The following is a 20772-nucleotide window of genomic DNA, read 5'->3' on the forward strand; positions in this document are numbered from 1 at the left end:
AATGTAACTGATCAATGGGCATCTTGTCTTTGCATGAAGACTTCTGATGAAAGGAAGTCACTCCTTCTCAAGACACTTTTAAAATAAATTCAGTTAGTAATTAAAAAAAAAATCCTGGTATCAAGCCTTAAATCCTCCTTATTCCTGCTTTTACATTGTTCAGGGAGTGGGGAAAGTGGAGAAAGAGAACAAATCAAAGTTTTCTTCCAGGACATTAAGATACTTGATGTGTACCAATCCACCTCACTCCCCAACCTAGTCTTCTCTTCTTTATGATAAACAATCCCAAATTAATTCAGCAGGTTCTCTTATAGCATTACCTTTAGGCTCTTTCCTATCCTAGTTTCCCTCCTTGAGGTTCTTCAGATTATCAATATATTTTATAAAATATGATGCCCAGAAATTAACATATCAAATGTCACTTGATTAGGATAGTTTCATAAAAAGATTATCACTCCCTGGTCCCAGATGCTATATCTCTTTTAATGCCATCTAAAATCATTTTGATCTTTTTATCTGTCACATATTATTTATTGAATGAGTTTTTATACAATTAAATTCTTCAGATCTTTTTCTTTTCTTTTCAAAATTTATTTTTATTAATATAATTTATTTCCAGGTATCTTAGCCCTTCCCTTCTCTCTCCACACGATAGGCAACACTATCCAGCAAACAGATATGCATATCTAGATTCTGTCTTTCCTATTTCCATTTTTCAGTTTATTCTCTGGAGGTGAACATTCACAAATTATTCTTTAAATATTAAATCTGTAGCTGTATATAATTTTCTATTCCTATCTTTTGCCCTTTTTTTCAGCTGGGATGTAGCTCTTATTCCCATAAATTTAACAGAATTCTCTCTATATCTGAGATATGAGGCCTCTCTCTGAGGGACAGTCTATGAAATCCCACTCCCCATTTTTCTGTTTTCCGTTTGCCAATCTTGGCAACTTTTGCTTTTTTATACAAAACTTTTCAATTTAGTGTACTCAGAATTGTCCATTTTATATCTCACGATGTTCTCCATCTTGTTTACTGACAAATTTCTCTCCTATCCATATATCTGATAGGTATTATGCACCCTGTTCTAATTTGCTTATATGTCCTTTTATGTCTGGATTTTGTATCCATTTTTATATTATCTTAGTGAATGGTGTAAGATATTGGCCTATTCCTAGTTTCTGCCAAATTACTTTCCAGTTCTTCCAGCAATTTAGTGATTTCAATCCCAGTAGCCTGGATTTTTCTTTTGTCAAATACAAAATTACTATATTTTACCATTGTTTATTCTATGTCTGTTCTGTTCCACTGATCTTCCTTTCTATTTCTTAGCTAATACTAGATACTTTCAATAACTACTGCTATAACAGTTTAAAGTTGGATCCTGCTAAGCCTCCTTCCTTTTTATTTTTTCATTAATTCTTTTGCTATTCTTGATCTTTTATTTTTCCAAATGAATTTTGTTATTTTTTTCTAGCTCATAAGATAATTTCGGTAATTTGATTGAGATAGCATTGAATAAGTAGTTTAGTTTAGGTAGGATTGTCATTTTAATTATATTGACCGCTTATCCATAAACAATTAATATTTCTATAATTACTTAGATCTGACTTTATTTGTGGAGAAAATGTCCTATAATGATTTTTATGTAGTTCCTGGGTTTGCTTTGGCAAGTATACTCCCAAGTATTTTATTCTATCTATGGTTATTTTAAAATGGAACATCTCTATCTCTTCTTTAAGGACTTTGTTAGTAATATATTAAAATATTGATGATTTATGTGGGCTTATTTTATATACTTCTACTTTACTAAAATTATTGATAGTTTCGACTAACTTTTTAATTTAATCTCTAGGATTCTTTACATAAAACATCATATCATCTGCAAAAAGAGATTGCTTTATTACCTCTTTGCCTATTTTGATTTCTTTCAACTTCTATTTTTCTCTTATTGCTATTGCTAGTGTTTCTAAGACTGTGTTAAATAATATTGGTGATAATGGGCATCCTTGTTTCACTCCTGATCTTACTGGAAAGGTTCTTCACTTTTACCCATTACAGATAATACTTGTTGACAGTTTTAGGTAGATGTTTTGTATTATTTTAAGAAAATCTATACTTATACCTATGCTTTCCAGTGTTTTTAATAGGAATGAGTGTTGTATTTTATTAAAAAAAACCTTTTCTACTCCATTTAAAATTATGCTAGAAAATATAAAATATTTAGTAATTTATTTGCCAAGACAAACACAGGAATTGTATGAATATAATTACAAAATACTTTTCACACAAATAAAACTAAACAATTGGAAAAACATTAATTGCCCATGGGTAGGCCAAGCTAATGTAATAAAAATGACAATATGACTTAAAATAATTTACTTATTCAGTGCCATACTTAACAAACTACCAAGAAACTATTTCATAGAACTAGAAAAAATAATAAAATTCATCTGGAAAAGCAAAAGATTAAGAATATCAAGGGAACTAATAAAAAAAATGTGATGGAAGGGGGACTATAATACCAGATCTTAAACTGTACTATAAAGGAGTGATCATCAAAACAATTTGGTAATGGCTAAGCGATAGAAGGATGGAAAAATGGAATAGACTAGGGGTAAATTACCTCAGCGATCTAATGTTTAAAAAACCCAAAAATCCCGGCTTTTGGGATAAGAACTCACTATCTGACAAAAACTACTAGGAAAACTGGAAAATCCAATGCCAAAAATTAGGTTTAGATCAACATCTCACACCCTACACCAAGATAAGTTCAAAATGGGTATATGACTTAAACATAAAGTGATATTATAAGTAAATTAGGTGAACATAGAATAGTCTACCTATCAGATCTATGGAGAAGGGAATAATTTAAGACCAACAAGAGAGAGAGAATATCACAAGAAGTAAAATGAAAAATGTTGATTATATTAAATTTAAAAGATTTTGTACAAACAAAACCAATGTAATCAAAATTAGAAGGTAAGCAACAAACTAGGGAAAAAATTTTATAACAAATTTCTCTGATAAAGATCTTATCTCTCAAATATATGAAGAATTAAGTCAAATTTATAAGAAACTTAGCCATTCTCCAATTGACAAATGATCAAGGGATATGACTAGGCAATTTTCAGAGGAAGAAATCAAAGCTATCAATAATGATATGAAAAAATGTTCTGAATCCCAACTGATTAGAGAAATGCAAATCAAAACAACTCTGAGGTACCATCTTATACCTAGCAGAGTCACCAATATGACAGTAAAGGAAAATAATAATTGTTGAATGGGATGTGGCAAAATTGGGACACTAATGCATTGCTGGTGAAGTTGTGAATTGATCCAACCATTCTGGAAGGCAATTTGGAATTATGTCCAAAGGATTTTAAAAGAATGCACACCTTTTGATCCAGCAATATCACTACTAGGTCTGTATCCCAAAGAGATAAAAAAAAAGTTGGGATAGACCTGTATGTACAAAAATATTTATAGTTGCACTTTTTGTCAACAAAATATTAGAAAATGAGAGGATGTAACTCAATTGGGAAATGAATGGCTGAACAAATTGTGGTAAATGATGGTGATGAAATGTGCTATAAGATATGATGATTGTGCTATAAGATATGATGAACAGTTAATTTCTATAACTGAAAGGACCTACATGAACTGATATGGAGTGAAATAAGTAGAAACAGAAGTACATTATTCATAGTAACTGAAACATTGTGGGACAATCAAACGTAATAGACTTTGCTACTAACAACAATGCAATGACCCATGACAATTCTAAAGAGCTTATGAAAAGAATGCTATCCACATCTAGAGAAAGAACTGTTGGAGTAGAAATGCATTAGAAATCATATGATTTATCCTTTGTTTATTTGAGTATATGATTTGGGGCTTTGGTTTTAAAAGATTACTCTATTACAAAAATGAACACTATGGAAATAAGTTTTGAGTGATAATACATGTAAAACCCAGTGGGATTGCTTATCAATTACAGAACAGGGGAGGGAGACAACATGAATCATAAAATAAAGAAAATTATTTTAAAACATCCTTTTTCTGTGTCTAGTTATGTAGTCATATGATTTTTATTATTTTTGTTATTAACATAGTTATGTTAATATATTTTTTTAATATCACACCATCCCTGCATTCTTGGTACAAATTCTGTTTGGCCACAATGTATAATCTTTATGATACATTGTTGTAGTATTCTAGCTTTTATTTTATTTAGGATTTTTGCATTCATATTCATTAATTAAATTGGTCTACAATTTTCTTTCTTTGGTTTAGGTTATCTATACCATATTTATTTCACAAGAAGAGTTTGGTAAAACTTCTTTACCTATTATTTCGAATATTTTATTTAATATTGGAATTAGTTGACCTTCAAATGTTTAGTTGAAATCACTTGTGAATCCATCTGCTCCTGATGCTTTTTTTTTTTAAAGAAGGTCATTTATGGCCTGTTCAATTTCTTTTTCTAAAATAGGTTTGTTTAGATATTCTGTTTCTTCCTCTGGTAGCATAGGATAATATAGGTAAAATAATATTTTATATTTTTGTAAGTATTATTTCATTTCACTTGCAATGTTAATTTTGTTGGCATATATTTGAGCAAAATATCTCCAATAATTACTTTAATTTCACCTTCATTGGTTGTATATTCACCACTTTCATCTTTTAATGCTATGATTTTAAGCAATGGCTTATCTCTTTTGTTAATTTTTTTTCATAAAACCAACTCCTAGATTTATTTATTAATTCAGTAATTTCCTTAAATTTAATTTTATTTATTTCAATTTTAATTTTTAGGATTTCATAAATTGGTAGTTAGATGAGAATGATCAATTTGTTATTTTTTAAAATTTCATTCCCATTTCAATGATCCTTTCTTTCACTTCATTAATACAAACATTTAGAGATATACATTTTCCTCTAATTACTCCTCTTGCTGTATTACACAGGTTTTGGTCTGTTGTCTCATTATTATCATTTTCTTTAAGGAAATTATTTATTGTTCCTTGACTTATTCTTTGGCCCACACATTCTTTAAAATTAATCTATTTAGTCTCCAATTAATTTTCACTTTGTGTTTTCATGGTCCCATGTTATATACAAATTTTATTGTATTATGGTCTGAAAAGGATACATTTAGTATTTCTGCTTTTCTACATTTAACTATAATGTTTTTGTATCCTAATTTATGGCCATTTTTTTGGTAAAGGTACCATGTCATTGAGAAAAAGGTTTATTCCTTTCTTTTTCCATTTAATTCTCTTTAGATATCCATCATATTTAATTTATCTAAGACTATTAATCTCTTTGACTTCTTTTTAATTTATTTTTTGGTAATATTTATCTAATTCTGAGAGGGGAAAATTGAAACAACCCATTTTTACTGTTCTGTTATCTATTTCCTTTTCTTAAAATTTGGAAAATGTTATTTAATTAATTAATTTAGAATATGTTTCCATGGTTAAAGGATTCATGTTTTCCCTCCCATCCCCCCAACTCCCTCCTGTAGCCAACTCACAATTCCACTGGGTTTTACATGTGTCATTGTCTATTATCTATTTCCATATATAACTTATTTAGCTTTTTCTTTGAAAATGTGAATGCATTTGGTGCATATAGGTTTAATATTGATAATTCTTTATTATCTAGAAATATGTATTTAACATAATAGTTTCCTTATTTAACTCTTTTGATTATATCTATTTTAGCTTTAACTTTGTCAGAGATCCTGATTGCTACCCCTACTTTTTTAAAATAAGCATAGTATATTCTGTTCTAGGTCTTTATATTTATGTGTGTCTCTCATTTTTAAATGTATTTCTTATAAATGGCATATTGTTGGGTTTTGGTTTCTGATCCATTCTGCTATTCATTATGCCTATGGGTGAATTCATACCATTCATGTTCAAAGTTATAGTTACTAGTTGTGTACTTCCCTCCATCCTATTTTCCCTCATTGTTTGTCCTTCTCTTCCTTTCTTTTTGCCATATTCCTTCTCAAACATTCAAAAACATGCCCATAGCAGGGAAACCTTTTGGAAACCCTATTAATGCAGCCATTGAGTCACCTTCTGAATGCAAGCAGAACTCCTATGAGGCACTATAATAGCAACTAGTCAACCCCAAATCCACCCTTTCTTCACCTTAAATCTCTCACTACACTGTCTCCTATTTACAAACAACCTGGCACTTTCTCTCATACGGTGCTGTCTATCCCATCTTGGGATTCTCCACCTCTATAATTCTGCTACTCAGGCTGCTGATGGCTAACAAGCTGGAAGCGCATCAGTTAGAGGATTGGAGATGAACTATATGAGATGCTGCATGTCATCTGGAGATCAGCCTAGTAGACTTTTAGGCTACTTCTACTCACAAAGGCTGTCTGCTATTGGAGAATGGTTCAGGGAAACACCCACATTTATGATCAAATAGTCATGATGTGTTGAAGAATAAAGTTAAACGCAATTGATAGAATTAATGGCAAATTAGGAAGGTAAAAGAATTAGTTAATCCAATGAAGAAAACTCATGGGGAGAATTCATGGAAATAGCAATAGTAATTTTTATAATAACTATATAGTGTATTAAAGTTTGCAGAGCATCTTATCTGTGTTTTCTGTAGGCAACTAAGTGGTGGCATAAAGGATAGAGCACTAGACTTAGAGTGAGGAAGACTTGAATTCAAATTCTGCCTCAGACACTTACCAGTCTCACCTTTGACAAAAAGCTTTTCTGTGTTCTCCTTAGTCTTAATGCCTTCTCTCTGATATTATCTCCAGTTTACTCTGTATATATCTTAACTATATGTTGTCTTCCCCACTAAACTGTGAGCTCCTTGTGAAAAGGGTCTGGGTTTTTGTTCTTCTTTAAATCCCTAGCACTTAGCAAAGTGACTAGCACAGGAGAGACATTTAATATTATCTTGTTGATCTGATTGTGGGCAAGTCAATCTCTCTCAGCCTCTGTTTACTCATTTTTAAAACAAGAATAGTAGTACCTACCTGTGAAAGTAGTTATGAAGATCAAGTAGGATAACATATGCAAAGTTCTTTGCAAACCTTAAACTACTAAATAAATACTATTATCTTTTGGTCTCATATCACTGTGATGTAAATACTAATGTTATCAAATTACAGTTGAGAAACTGAGAGACTATTATAAACCAAGACTAGTTTAGGCCAGTACATTGATTCAGGATTGGGATTATAATACAATGAAAAGCCTTTGGACCATAAAATTCAATAAAAATAGCTTTATATGCAATGAAATTAAAAGGAAACAATTTGCTAAGATCAGATGCTCTTCTCTGCTTCCACATTTTCTGGAGCAGCAGTACTAGGTGAGAAAGATGTGTCATAGGACAGGAAATCAAACTCCAGGAGCACAAATTCTCACAGGCCAGGCTTTTTATACACCTAGTCCTTCAGACTAACCAAATCTCCTTAAAGAGAAACCAACTCAAACTACTGTAAAATAAATTCTATTTCTTCTACAAAGTGGTTAGGTGAGTTGCCAATGGCCATGAAGATAGTAATTGTTAGAGCGATAAGATTTGAATTTAGGACCTCCTGACTCCAAGTCTGGTTCTTAAAGAATTACTGATTAAGGTTAAATGGACTGTAGCTTCCTAGAATCTAGACATTTTATCCAGGTGAAGAAAGCCCTAACACTGAATTTGTATCCTACCCTCACTGATCTCTTTCTGGAGGAAAAGGTGGCTTTATAGTTTATCTGCGAAAGTCTTTTCTGCTTAAAATAACATTGTGCCTGAGTTAAGCAGAGGCTCTCAATTGTAGTTATTTCCCAATTGACTTTCCTATCTTACCATTAGTAGGTCACTAATTAATATCAAACTCCTGCTGTTTGCAAACAGAGGTTACTTGTTTTCTATAAAACAATTAAACAAACAAACAAAAAACCCATTACTGGTGTTAAATCCCCCATAATGTGCTTATACCTGCTGGGGTCGTTTATTCAGTAGAATGCATATTCTCTCTTAAAGCTGCATTTTTGTTTGTTATGGCTTTCTGCCAAAACTGCCCTTGGCATCCTGCAAAAGTTTCCAGAAATCATCTGTATAATGCAAGTTGCTTTCAAGCAGCTGATGTCTAAATCCCATTGAGTATGAAGATAACATCTGTGTAATAAAGAAATGTAAGACTATTTCCTATGCTTGCTTTGGATAAAATTCACAAGCATATGTTTTAAACAGTCTGCTCATAGTTTAGTAATAGTATGCCTCACTCAGGCCATTGAAAGGTTCATTCTGGCCCATAATGAACCCTCTTTGAGCTTGGGAGTTTTTCACCTCTGTGGGGTCATGTACCCCTTCAAAAACATGGTGAAAACTGTGAGCCCCATTCTCATAATATCTTAAATGCACAAAACAAAACATGTAAGATTACAAGAAGACCGATTATATTGAAATAGTTATTAAAATATTTATAAAAATTCACAAGTTCACAGACCCCAAGTTAAGAGTTAAGAGCCAACTACTGCACTTAGCTTAGCGATATTAGAGGACTTTGCATTGACCTGTAATTGTTTCACTAGTCAGCTTTTGCCTCTTTTCCTCTCCCTCAGCCGCTATAGGCAAAGATTAGCAATTAGTTGCCAAAGCCTATTAATTCAACTGCCATATCTTTCACATGTTCTCTTCTCCTCATATACTACTATCAGTCTCTTCTCAAATAGTCTATTACAATAACCTCCTAATTGTTTCTTTCCGTGTAGTGACTCCTTTCCCAATAAGCTCTCCATAGAGATGCCAAAATAATGCTTTAGTGACTATATCACTTACATATTCAAAATTCTGGCTACTGCTTGTTCCCCAAACCCTAAATTATATCTCTTAACTCCATACCTTCTCACAGATTATTCCCCATGCCAGATGTTTTCTTTCTTCATTTCTACCTAAGCCTGGAAGAAAAAGAATCTGTACCACTGATATCCATTTACTATCAAGAGACTAAAAAGAAGTTCCTTGCCATAGTGAGTATTATTGTCTGGGGCAAATTTATGAGAAGACAGAGATATGAGTGATATAGAATGGGTTACAACCTACATCTATGGAGGTCCTCCCAAATTAATGAGATCTATTGTTCTATTGGATTATGTAAAAATTAAATTTGTATCTCTAATAATAAAATTATATTTTATGAGGTTTATTAAGGATCATTAGAAATCAAAGAATAAAGAGGATACAAAATAAAAACCACGTGCCATTGGCTGGTTAGCCATTTCAGTCATCCCCACCTTACCTCTATACTTGCTGCATCATTGCAAAGGAAGAGAGCATAGGAGGCCTTACTGCCAGTTAAATACCAATAATGTGATTTCACCAATGTGGAGACACAGGAGAGATTATAGGGAATTCTAGGAAATAGCAAGGAATTATGGGGAATGAAGTCAAAGGTTCAAAATCTCCATTTATACATTCCCCCCCTGAGACCTGCGGAAGACTAGTCGCTCCAGTGGGTCTTATAAACATACCAGCTATGAAATTACATGAGGATAAGAGGAAAAGAGAACAAAACCAATGATTGCTAGGCAAAAAACCAGTTAGGGGGCAGTCCCCTTTGGCATAAGAGTACACATACAAAACAAATGCATTCAACCCCACATAGTTCAAATCACCACATCCCAAAGTTCACTCTGGATCTTCTGGTGCAGCTTGTGGTCTGTGGAGGCATCTTCATGGTGTCTTCTCCAAACAGTTCACTTTCTGGATTTGGAGAGGTAGCATGTTTCTTAACCTAAAATTACTCACAAAAAGAATTTAAACTTTGCAATTTAAAAGAATAATATTTATATATTCCCCCCTGAAGAGGGTGACTGAAAAACATAGGGATCACTTAGGGACACATGCCTGAGTTATGTGGTATATGAATCAATTGGCAAGAGAAATAAAAAATATTTTTAAAATCCAAATAAAAAATAAATTCCGAATGAAATATAAACTATCAAAGTCTTTTGTGTAAAAATTCTAAGTAAAGGAAAAACAAATCTATATCAGGTCCTTGAATCAGGGCCCAATGACAATGATTTAAACAATTATGCATTTACCCAATCAGTAGCCAGGACTATAGAAAGTCTGCCACACTATGAAAGGTAGAAAAGGGACTAGATTATAGGAGCCAGGTAGGAACCAAATTTGAGATACTTGGTAGAATGTGGGACAAGGAAGACCTGCCTTTAACACATGTTAAATAGCCACAACCTCGAACCCCAAACAAGTTCAAATCCTCATGTCTTGGCTCAAAAGTTTCATCAATCCCATTGGGATTGGTTGGTCTCTTTGACCTTGTGCTCGATTGGCACTATGCAGTTTAGCTTTATGCTTCTTTGGCACTGTGCAATGGCTCTTTTTTGTATTCTCTTGTTCTAGAATCAGACAGAATCATAAGCAAAGTCCCATATCTTTTTAAACAATCAATGGCATCATTTTTATAGTCTAAAGCTTTTTGGGTAAGCATTTACATTATAGCAAATATATTTTAAACTTTTATTACTGAAAAATACAAAAATTTAAAGAAAATCTTCTCAATACTGGCTACATGTGCTTCAAATACAAAAAGGAGTGAAAAAATAAAGAAAACTGAAATAGTATGTTGCACATGCAAGAAAAATATAATAATAAAAGAGTTTTTAAAATAAATAATATAGGGGCAGCTGAGTAGCTCAGTGGATTGAGAGCCAGGCCTAGAGATGGGAGGTCCAAGCTTCAAATAGCCTCAGACATTTCCCAGCTGTGTGATCCTGGGCAAGTCATTTGACCCCCATTGCCTAGCCCTTACCACTCTTCTGCCTTGGAACCAATGAACAGTATTGGTCCCAAGATGGAAGGTAAGGGTTTAAAAAAATAAAAAAATAAATAATATATAACATAATCATTGACACACTGTGTTAGCTAAGGAAATATAGAATACAAGGTTTCTCACCAAAAATGAGATCCATTTCCTCTTCATACCTGGCCATGATGCACTGTGAGTGTGAAACAAATGATTTTCACAAAGTAACAATTTTTTATAGAACAATAGTAATGCATGTAATGAACAACATGTAATACACATTCAAAAAGTATCAGAATTCCCAAAGTTATAATAGCCCATTTAATGACAATAGCAAACAAACTCACTATCATATTTCATATGAGTCTGCTGTTTAACATTTAAAGAAAATGGATATTTGTCTCAAGTTTTTCAGGTGGGGCAATGATTCATCCTTGGCTGAGATATTTTTTTTAAAATTTCTATTCCTGCCATCACATTACAAAAATGTGGCAGAAGAGTCTAGAAAAAACCAAACCTCTGTACTGTTGATGTTGGGTCTAAAAAATGTCATCAAGAATCTAGAGATCGTGAAAGGGTAAAGTGAGCTGAGGAGTTATAAATGTGAGATGCTTCTCTTTTGGGAGTCATCCAGGGGTACCTTGCTCTGGGATCAACTTCCCAGCTCCTTTGGCATGAGACTGTGATGTCCCATCCATTCACATTTTTATAAATGCAGGAAGTGGGGATTATAATTGTACTTCACTTCAGCTACTAAAATGGTCCTTACCTCCTGTTAGAGGCAGGCAAAATGATCAGAGTTGAGAAAAAAAAATCTAAAATTCATGTTTGAAGACCCCTTAAAATAAATTTGAGATATTTAGCTCATTAAAATTTCCAAAGGTTGTTATACAATTGTAACCAGTTTTGATGAAGTCTATCCATCCTCTATGTGACAATTTACAAAGCCAAAACAGAAAAAAAGGCTTTTTAAAAAAAATATGGGCTTATTCAATAATATTTGTTCAGTATAGTCATAGGGGAAAGGCAACAGAATATAACAGTAGTTAAAACCCAGTATATTAAAATGATTCAGTGTAACAGAATAGTATTGAATACATTAATATATGAACTTAAAATCACAAAATTAAATCTTTTTTTTTTTTAGTTTTTAAAACATTATTTTATTTGGTCATTTTCATACATTATTCATTGGAAACATAGGGGGCAGCTGGGTAGCTCAATGGATTAAGAGTCAGCCCTAGAGAGGGGAGGTCCTAGGTTCAAATCTGGCCTCAGCCACTTCCTAGCTGTGTGACCCTGGGCAAGTCACTTGACCCCCATTGCCTAGCCCTTACCACTCTTCTGCCTTGGAGCCAATACACAGTACTGACTCCAAGACGGAAGGTAAGGGTTTAAAAAAAAAAAAGGTCAAGGGATGGAAAGGATCTTCAGGGTGTCCCCTTGAAGTTTAAGGGATCAGTCCCTTTCAGCAGCAATTGTTGTTTGGTTCTTCCTCTAGTTGATACTCTCAAACATTCAGGAATCTTCTCTCTTCTTCTGGGTAAAGGAAATGGAGGCAAGGCTTTACCCACAAGTTGGGATCTAGAGCTCAAGGTCCTAGCTCCTTTTTCAGCAGAGTTCAGAGGGCTAAGACCTTTCTTTTCAGCAATTTCTACCACAAGCCTCTTCTCCTACTCCAATTGCCACTCCCCCTCTAGTCACATTCCAAACAATGGCTGCTCAATCTCAATGGGCAGAAATACAAAAGCTTGAGTTTCAGTTTTCCTTTCCACACAAGTCATTTGGAATTATGATTAAAATGTCCATGACATTTGATACACTATTAAGCATCTTCCATGAGGGGTCAAAGAGAGTTAGAGAGGTCCCATATACATGGAGATATTCATAGCATGACTTTCTGAAGTAGTAAAGAAATGGAAATAAAGTAGATAGATGCCTTAGGTTGAGGGATGATTAAGCAAACCATGGCACATAAAGGAATATTACTCAACCATAAGAAATAATAAATATGAAGAATTCAGAGAAGCATAGGAAGTCTCATATGAAGTGAGGCCAAATGAAGTTAGGAGAAATAGGAAACAATATATACAATGACTAAAACAATGTTAATGGAAAAAATTCCACAATCACCACCAATGAAACTGAGCATTGTATAATTATACAGTCATTTTTCATTGTTCAGTCATTTTTCAGTCATGTCTAACTCTTTGTGTCTCCATTTGGGGTTTTCTTGGCAAAGATACTGGAATGGTTTGCCATTTCCTCCTCTAGCTCATTTTGTACATGAGAAACTGAGGAAAATAGGGTTAACTGAGTTGCCAATGGTCACATAGCTAGTAAATGTCAGAAGCCAGATTTGAACCCCTGAAGATGGATCTTCCAGGCCTGGCACTCTATTCACTGCACTATCTAGCTGCACAATTATAATGATAAACTGTCCCTTTTCTGAAAAGTGACTATAGATGTAGAACATTATATACTTTCAGATTTGCTTTATGTGTTGGTTAGTTTTGATGAATTGCTTTTTTCTCTTTCTCTTTGTTTTTCATATTTTATTATAAAGACAGGCTTGCTTGGGAGGGGAGGGAGAAAAATATACATTTATATGTGAAGGTAATATAGAAACAAAAAGAAAATAAAATTTTAAAAAGAAAAGTTAAGACCTTCTGGATTCAAGTTCTGCCTTAGACATATTCTAGTTGTATAACCATAAGCAAGCTAATGAACTAACTATCCTAAACAATTATATATAATCATATATTTATATATATATATGTGTGTGTGTATATATATGTATATAAACTACAAGAGTTCCCAGGTTTATATCAGTGGAAGGAATTTCTGCATAGGAAATTCTGTACACCAATGAAATCACAGGTCTTGACTTAATTAGTTAATTAAAATATTTATTATATGTGGCAATTTTCAACATGAAGGTTAGCCTAGAATCATAGGATTCAGAACCAGAAGGCATCTTAGGAAATCCAACAATCTCATACAAATCTCTTAATTTTTTGCTTTAAAATTTCTTTGGAATAAGAGGACTTGGATTCAAATCACATCAACTTTTACCTGTGCCATCTTGAGTAACATTTAACTTCTCTGATCTTAGTTTCTTCATCTGTACGTAAGTAATGTAGTTTTTGTTCCAGTTCTGTCCAACTCTTTGTGACCCCATTTTGGGGTCTTCCAAGCCAAGATACTGGAGTGGTTTGCCATTTCCTTCTTCAACTCATTTTATAGATTGAAGAACTGAGGCAAAAGGAATTCAGTGATTTGCCCCGGATCACATAGCTAATAAGTTTCTGAGGCCAGATTTGAACTCAGGAAGATGAATATTTCTGACTTTAGGCCTAAGCATTCTGTCCACTGAGCCACCTAGCTGCCCTCTGTATAGAATACCCTGTTATAACAATTAGGTCATTTTAAGCAAATGGGGGCAATATAATTGTCCCTGTCTTTGGCCACTTGCTTCCTATCTCTTTGATTTTAGGGAATTTATTTTAGATAGTATGCTTTTTTTTGTGCTCAATCTTTTTTTTTAACATTATTTTATTTGGTCATTTTCATACATTATTCATTGGAAACATAGATCATTTTCTTTTCCTTCCCCCCCTCCTCTCGCCACCCCTCCCCTAGCCAACGTGTGATTCCACTGGGTATCACATGTGTCCTTGCTCTGAACCCATTTCCTTGTTGTTGGTATTTGCATTAGGGTGCTCATTTAGTGTCTCTCCTCAATCATATCCACTCAACCCCTGTAGTCAAACAGTTGCTTTTCATTGGTGTTTTTACTCCCACAGTTTGTCCTCTGCTTGAGAATAGGTTTTTTTTTCCTCTCATAGATCCCTCCAGATTGTTCAGGGACATTGTAAAGCCATTAATGGAGAAATCCATTATGTTCGATTGAACCACAGTATATCAGTCTCTGTGTACAATGGTTCTGCTCCTCTCACTCTGCATCACTTCCTGGAGGTTCTTCCACTCTCCATGGGATTCCTCCACTTTATTATTCCTTTGAGCACAATAGTATTCCATCACCAACATATACCACAGTTTGTTCAGTCATTCTCCAATTGAAGGGCATCCCCTCATTTTCCAATTTTGGGCCACTACAAAGAGTGCAGCTATGAATATTCTTGTACAAGTCTTTTGCCTTATGATCTCTTTGGGGTACAAGCCCAGCAGTGCTATAGCTGGATCAAAGGGCAGACATTCTTTTGTTGCCCTTTGGGCATAGTTCCAAATTGCCCTCCAGAATGGTTGGATCAATTCACAACTCCACCAGCAATGAATTAGTGTCCCCACTTTGCCACATCCCCTCCAGCACTCATTACTTTCCATAGCTGTCATGTTAGCCAATCTGCTAGCTGTGAGGTGATACCTCAGAGTTGTTTTGATTTGCATCTCTCTGATTATAAGAGATTTAGAGCACTTTTTCATGTGCTTACTAATAGTTTTGATTTCTTTATCTGAGAACTGCCTATCCATGCCCCTTGCCCATTTACCAATTGGAGAATGGCTTCATTTTTTGTACAACTGGTTTAGCTCATTATAAATTTGTATAATTAGACCTTTGTCAGAGGTTTTTGTTATAAAGATTGTTTTCCAATTTGTTGCCTCCTAGATGGTATACTTTTAATTTTTATAATCACTCTGAGCCCCAGTTGGTAAAAATCCCCAACACCTAGTTAGAGGTTAGGCTCTCTACCTAACCTTATATTCATATCTATATTTGGTTACCTCTTGGTGGTTAACCAAAGCAAACCAAAGCAAAATTCAGTTTATTGAAAATGTTTTGGGCCTTTTGTCCTTCTTTTAGATATGTCTGTTGAGCCAATAATGCTTTGATATAACCCTTTTATACACTGTCTCAGTCTTCCCTTTGATCCACATTTGCTCCAACCTCTTAAATCCAAAAGCTCAGAATTTCTTCTTTTCCAATTCTGATATAGCTTTTTCTTTTAATACAAATTACTTAGGGCAGGATCCAGTTTCTAACAGAGTGACTTTGATTGATTCAGAGAGGTTTATATTCTGATTGTTCAATTTCCATTTGTCAAACACCAGAGCTAAAACAGGGCGAGTTTTAACTCTACTACATATAAAATAGAACTTGAACTAGATGGCTTCTGAAGTCCATTCCTGATCAAGTACTATGGTCATCTGAGCTTATAGCCTAGATGGAAAAAAGGATTAACAACTGTGATGTGATAACAGTTCATTCCTTTTATCTTGTGTTATGTCCATTTTTCAGGTACATGATACCTTTGATCTATATTCTTTGTCAAATCTGAATTCGGAACTTGGCCAAGGTGAAAGGCCTACATGGTGACATATAAAATGAAACAGTCATCACCATCCACATACTTTGTGAGACATATTGTGTTTCTAGAGTATGTGATGCTAAGGGGTGCATGGGACCACCCTGATTATTAGAGGTCAACACCAATCAGAAAAAGGCAAAGGGAACAGAAGCAAAGTGGCTATATAAGGTGTGAGACAGCCCAGACTTTCAGGAGAAGTCATTAACTACTATCCCCTATCACTCATAGCTACTTTAGTGCATGATTTTTTTTCTGCCAAAGAAACATCACTGACATTCAGCTTAAAAAAAAAATCTGCTTTATAAATCAGCTGATGTTTCAGCTGCCACAAGTGAAATGCAACAGTCATCCTTGAACATAATAATTTTTCTAGTTTCCAGAGAATATTTTAGGGTTGGAATGATCATATTCCCTTAGACATAAAAACACAACCATCACCACAAATGAATCTGTGCCCAAAGTATCACCTTTCATAGGATTGGTTTGATGATGTACATTTAAAAACTATTCCCAGGGGGCATCTGGGTGGCTCAGTGGATTGAAAGCCAGGCCCAGAGACAGGAGGTCCTGTGTTCAAATATGGCCTCAGTCACTTCCTGGCTATGTGACCCTGGTCAAGTCACTTGACCCACATTGCCTAGTGAAGACTGGATTTAGCTATATCCTGATTGTAACAATGAAGATACTTAGCTCTTCCTTCATTGTGAATATTAAATTGTAATCCCCTGATTGTAACAATGAAGGTACTTAGCTCTTCTTTTATAGTGAAGCTAAAATTGTAATCCACAATCTATTTTTAGATTTTTAATCCACAAAAAGGTGATAACTCAGTATTTGAAGTATATCTAACCATTTTAACTACAAAAAGGTGTTAAGTGACTAAAAAAGGTGACTAACCAAAAAGGTGTTAAGTAACCCAAGATATAATCTAACCAAAAAAGGTATGAACTAAAGAGTGGGCAGTCCTGGAGAAAAGCATCTGCTGTGATTGGTAGAAGTGAAATTTAGGGGAGGTGACACAAGAGAAAAAAGATCTTTAAAAAGAGGATCAGAGATCAAAAGAAGAGATTCAATTTGATATTTGATTTGAGATTCAAGTTGGATGGAGGATTCTCTGACTCGGAGTTGTACTGGAGGAACTGGACCCCTTGAGGAACTCGTGCAGGAGACCACAGACTGCTTTCTCTTTTATATGGTCATCTTGGTGAGTGAAAGGCTGACTTAGTGACCCCGCCTTTCCTGGAGGCTTCATGGGTGAAGCCTCCAGGAAAGGCCCATCATTTTGAGATGCTCCTTCCCTGATTGATTTCTAACTGGTATCAGAGGAAGCCAGAGCTCTATCTTGCTCTCTCCTTCTCTCTTATTCCTTAATATCTTCCCTCTATTGTAAATAAACTACCATAAATTCCATTTACTTTAGTAATTTAGTAATCTCTGGCGACCACAAAATATAAATATTCAGAGTCCAACCACAATTAAATTTAACACTAGCCCTTAGCACTCTTCTGCCTTAGAACACAGTAGTGATTCTAAGACAGAAGGTAAGGGCTTTAAAAAAATTAAAAATTAAAAAAAAATAAAGACTATTTCCATTAAATGCTCTTTTTAATGAGGACAATCAAGGATGAAGTTCTAAAACTTTTCTAATACTGTCAGATATAATGAAGTGAGAAAACCCAGCTGGTGATCTTGGGTACAAAAAGAAAAATCCTCAAATTAGATTCAATATTAAAACTCTTCTACTGCCCAGCTGAATCACAAACAATAACTAATATTTATTACTATGTGTCAGGTACTGTGCCAAGCACATTACAATTACTATCTCATTTGATCCTCACAATAACAATGGGAGGTAAGTACAGTTATTAACCCCATTTTACAGATGAGTGACCTGCAGCAGACAGAGGTTAAATGACTTGCCCAGTGTCACCCAACTAGTAAGTGTGTGAGGCTAGATTTAAAATGAGGTCTTCTGGACACCAGGCCCAGAACTCTATCCACTGCACCATCTAACTGACTTTTATAGTGAACAGATTGAGCTCCAAATGGTTTCTGGTTGTTTCTAAAAGTTAAATCTGCCCTCAAAGGATAAAGATTAGTCATGATTAAGGATAGCTTCTTTGTGTATATCTGTGTATATGACAATAAAAGTAACAATAATATATAGCACTAACAAGTTTACAAAGCACTTTACATACAGTTGATTATCTCAGCTGACCCTTATCACAATCTTGTGATGTAGGTGCTACTATCAATTCCATTTTTCAGATGAGGATGCTGAGACTGGAAGGAATTAAGGGGCTTCTGTGGGTCCCATAACTAGTTAAGTGTCTGGATTCCAAGTCAGAACTTCAGCCAAGTCTATCAGCAAGCATCTAACAGGTGCCTGCTATCTGCCAGGCACTTTGCTAGGTGCTGAGGATGCAAAGAAAGTAAAAGATAGTCTCTGATCTCAAAGAGCTCAAGTCTAATGGTGTAGGTAATGGGGTGTCAGGCCTGAAGAAAGACTTGAATTCCAGTTTGGTCTCTGACACTCGCTAGCTGTATGACTGTGACAAGTCACTTCACCTTCATCTCTGTTTCCAAGAAAACCTGATGAAAAGACCTAAACTGAGTAGATGTTTAAAAATAAAAATGCCCAAGCCAAGAGAAACATAGAAAGGTACACTCATTTGTTTAATTGGAAGAGAGAAGGTAAAAATGAATTGTTGATATGTAATGGGGAATAAGAAACATATCTTTTTAGAATCCTATAGAGAAAGGTAAATATGGCAGCAGGTCTATGGGTAGTTTTATTCTTTTCAATGGTCTCAGGAGAAGGCAAGGTAGAAGAAAAGATATTAGAAAATAAAAGACTAGAAAGGGGAGAAAAATCACTATTATATAATATCTGTTCATAAGATTGAAGGACCAGTCCTGGAACCTATTTTCTCCTTTCCCTGACCCCCTACCCATATAAACCCTGCAGGCAAGTCATCACATCCTGATGACATGGGCACTGTACCCCAGAAACCCAGGCGAACTATTATCAGGGAGCCTTTGCTCCCTTCCATCCTCATGACTCTTAGCCTAAAACATCTAGTGACTCCTATAGGACCCTGACATGATTGTCCTCCTTTGATCCTCCTTTAGATTTAAGATGGACAGAGAGATGCACCTCCAGGCTACACCTCAGTACTATCAGGCTACATCTCAGACATCTGTCTGTTCCCTAAAACTAAGGAATCTTTATGAGGGTCATTCCCTATGTCTCCAGGCAGATCCCAGTCAGATGACCAACCCACCCCACCAAATACCTGAGTGACGACCACTCTAGAGTCATGTCCACACTATGACAGGCATTTGTTGCAAGAGTATAAAATCCCCAGAATTGATGAGTTCTGGGAGCAGCCTTCCATCTTGCCGTTCCACCTTGCTATCCTCCTGGCCATTCTCAACATTACTTTTCTAAATTAATAAATTTCTCTTTTTGTTTTTAAGCTAAGTTTTGGATTCTTGCATTCTTGCAAAAGGTATCCTTCCCAAACCCCATGGGTACACATCTGAACCCCATAGCACTGACATATGCCAGGAGCCGATAGACCCCAACCCCAGAAATTCCTGTAACTCCCCCTCTTGACATTTGCCAGGAACTGATAACTCCCCAGCCCCAGGAGTTCCTGTTCACTCCCCCCACCCAAGGAATTCCTGTGTACTCCCTCTACCACTCCAGTATAAAAAGCCTGCAAGCCCCAGACTCGGGGCTCCAGCCATTTTTAGAGTGCTGAACCCAAACTGCAGTTTGTTTAATAAACTCCCTCCTGTTTGTTACATTGTTGGTCATTGTTTCATCCTTGAATTGATTAACCAGGCACTTCAAGATGAAGAGTATTTAATTGTGGGGGAAGGAGAAGGGGGAATAGGGTCTCCCATGAACCTCACTTTTATCCCAAACAGATAAAGGTAAATTAAATACAATTACACACACATACATATTTATAAAGAAAGTAGAGGGGTCAGCTAAGTGGCTCAGTGGATTGAGAACCTGGCTTGGAAATTGGAGGTCCTCAGTTCAAAAAAAAATTTTTTTTAAACCCTTACCTTCTCCCATATGTTCTTATTTATAAAGAGATATGAAAGCAAAGAGAAGAAAAATATTAATAATGGAGTAGAGAAATACACAAATAGTCACTAAGAAAGAATTTGATGAATTCACCCATAAAATATAAGAGGAGATATGGATAGAAAACAAAATCTAAAAGTATGTTTTTTATAAGAAACATTTTTGGAAAACAAAAGTTTATTCATTTAAAATGAGGGGTTAGAGTAAAATCTATCATACTTGAGGTAAGTTTAAAAAATAGGAGTAGCAATCATGATTTCACATAAGGCTAAATATAGATATGATAAAAAAGTAGTAAATATAGATATGATAAAAATAGATAAGCACTGAAATTACATTACTCTTAATGGCACCACAAATAATTAACTAATAGCAATAATATATATGCATGAAATAATTTAGAATGCAAATACTTAAAGGAAAAGTTAATCAAATTCAGGGAAACTGATTGTAAAATTAAAATATTGGAAGATCTTAGTATACTTCATTAATTATTAGAGAAATCTAACCAAAAAGATACATCAGAAAGA

Source organism: Monodelphis domestica, chromosome 1 (genome assembly GCF_027887165.1).
Source record: "Monodelphis domestica isolate mMonDom1 chromosome 1, mMonDom1.pri, whole genome shotgun sequence".
Taxonomy (NCBI): domain Eukaryota; kingdom Metazoa; phylum Chordata; class Mammalia; order Didelphimorphia; family Didelphidae; genus Monodelphis; species Monodelphis domestica.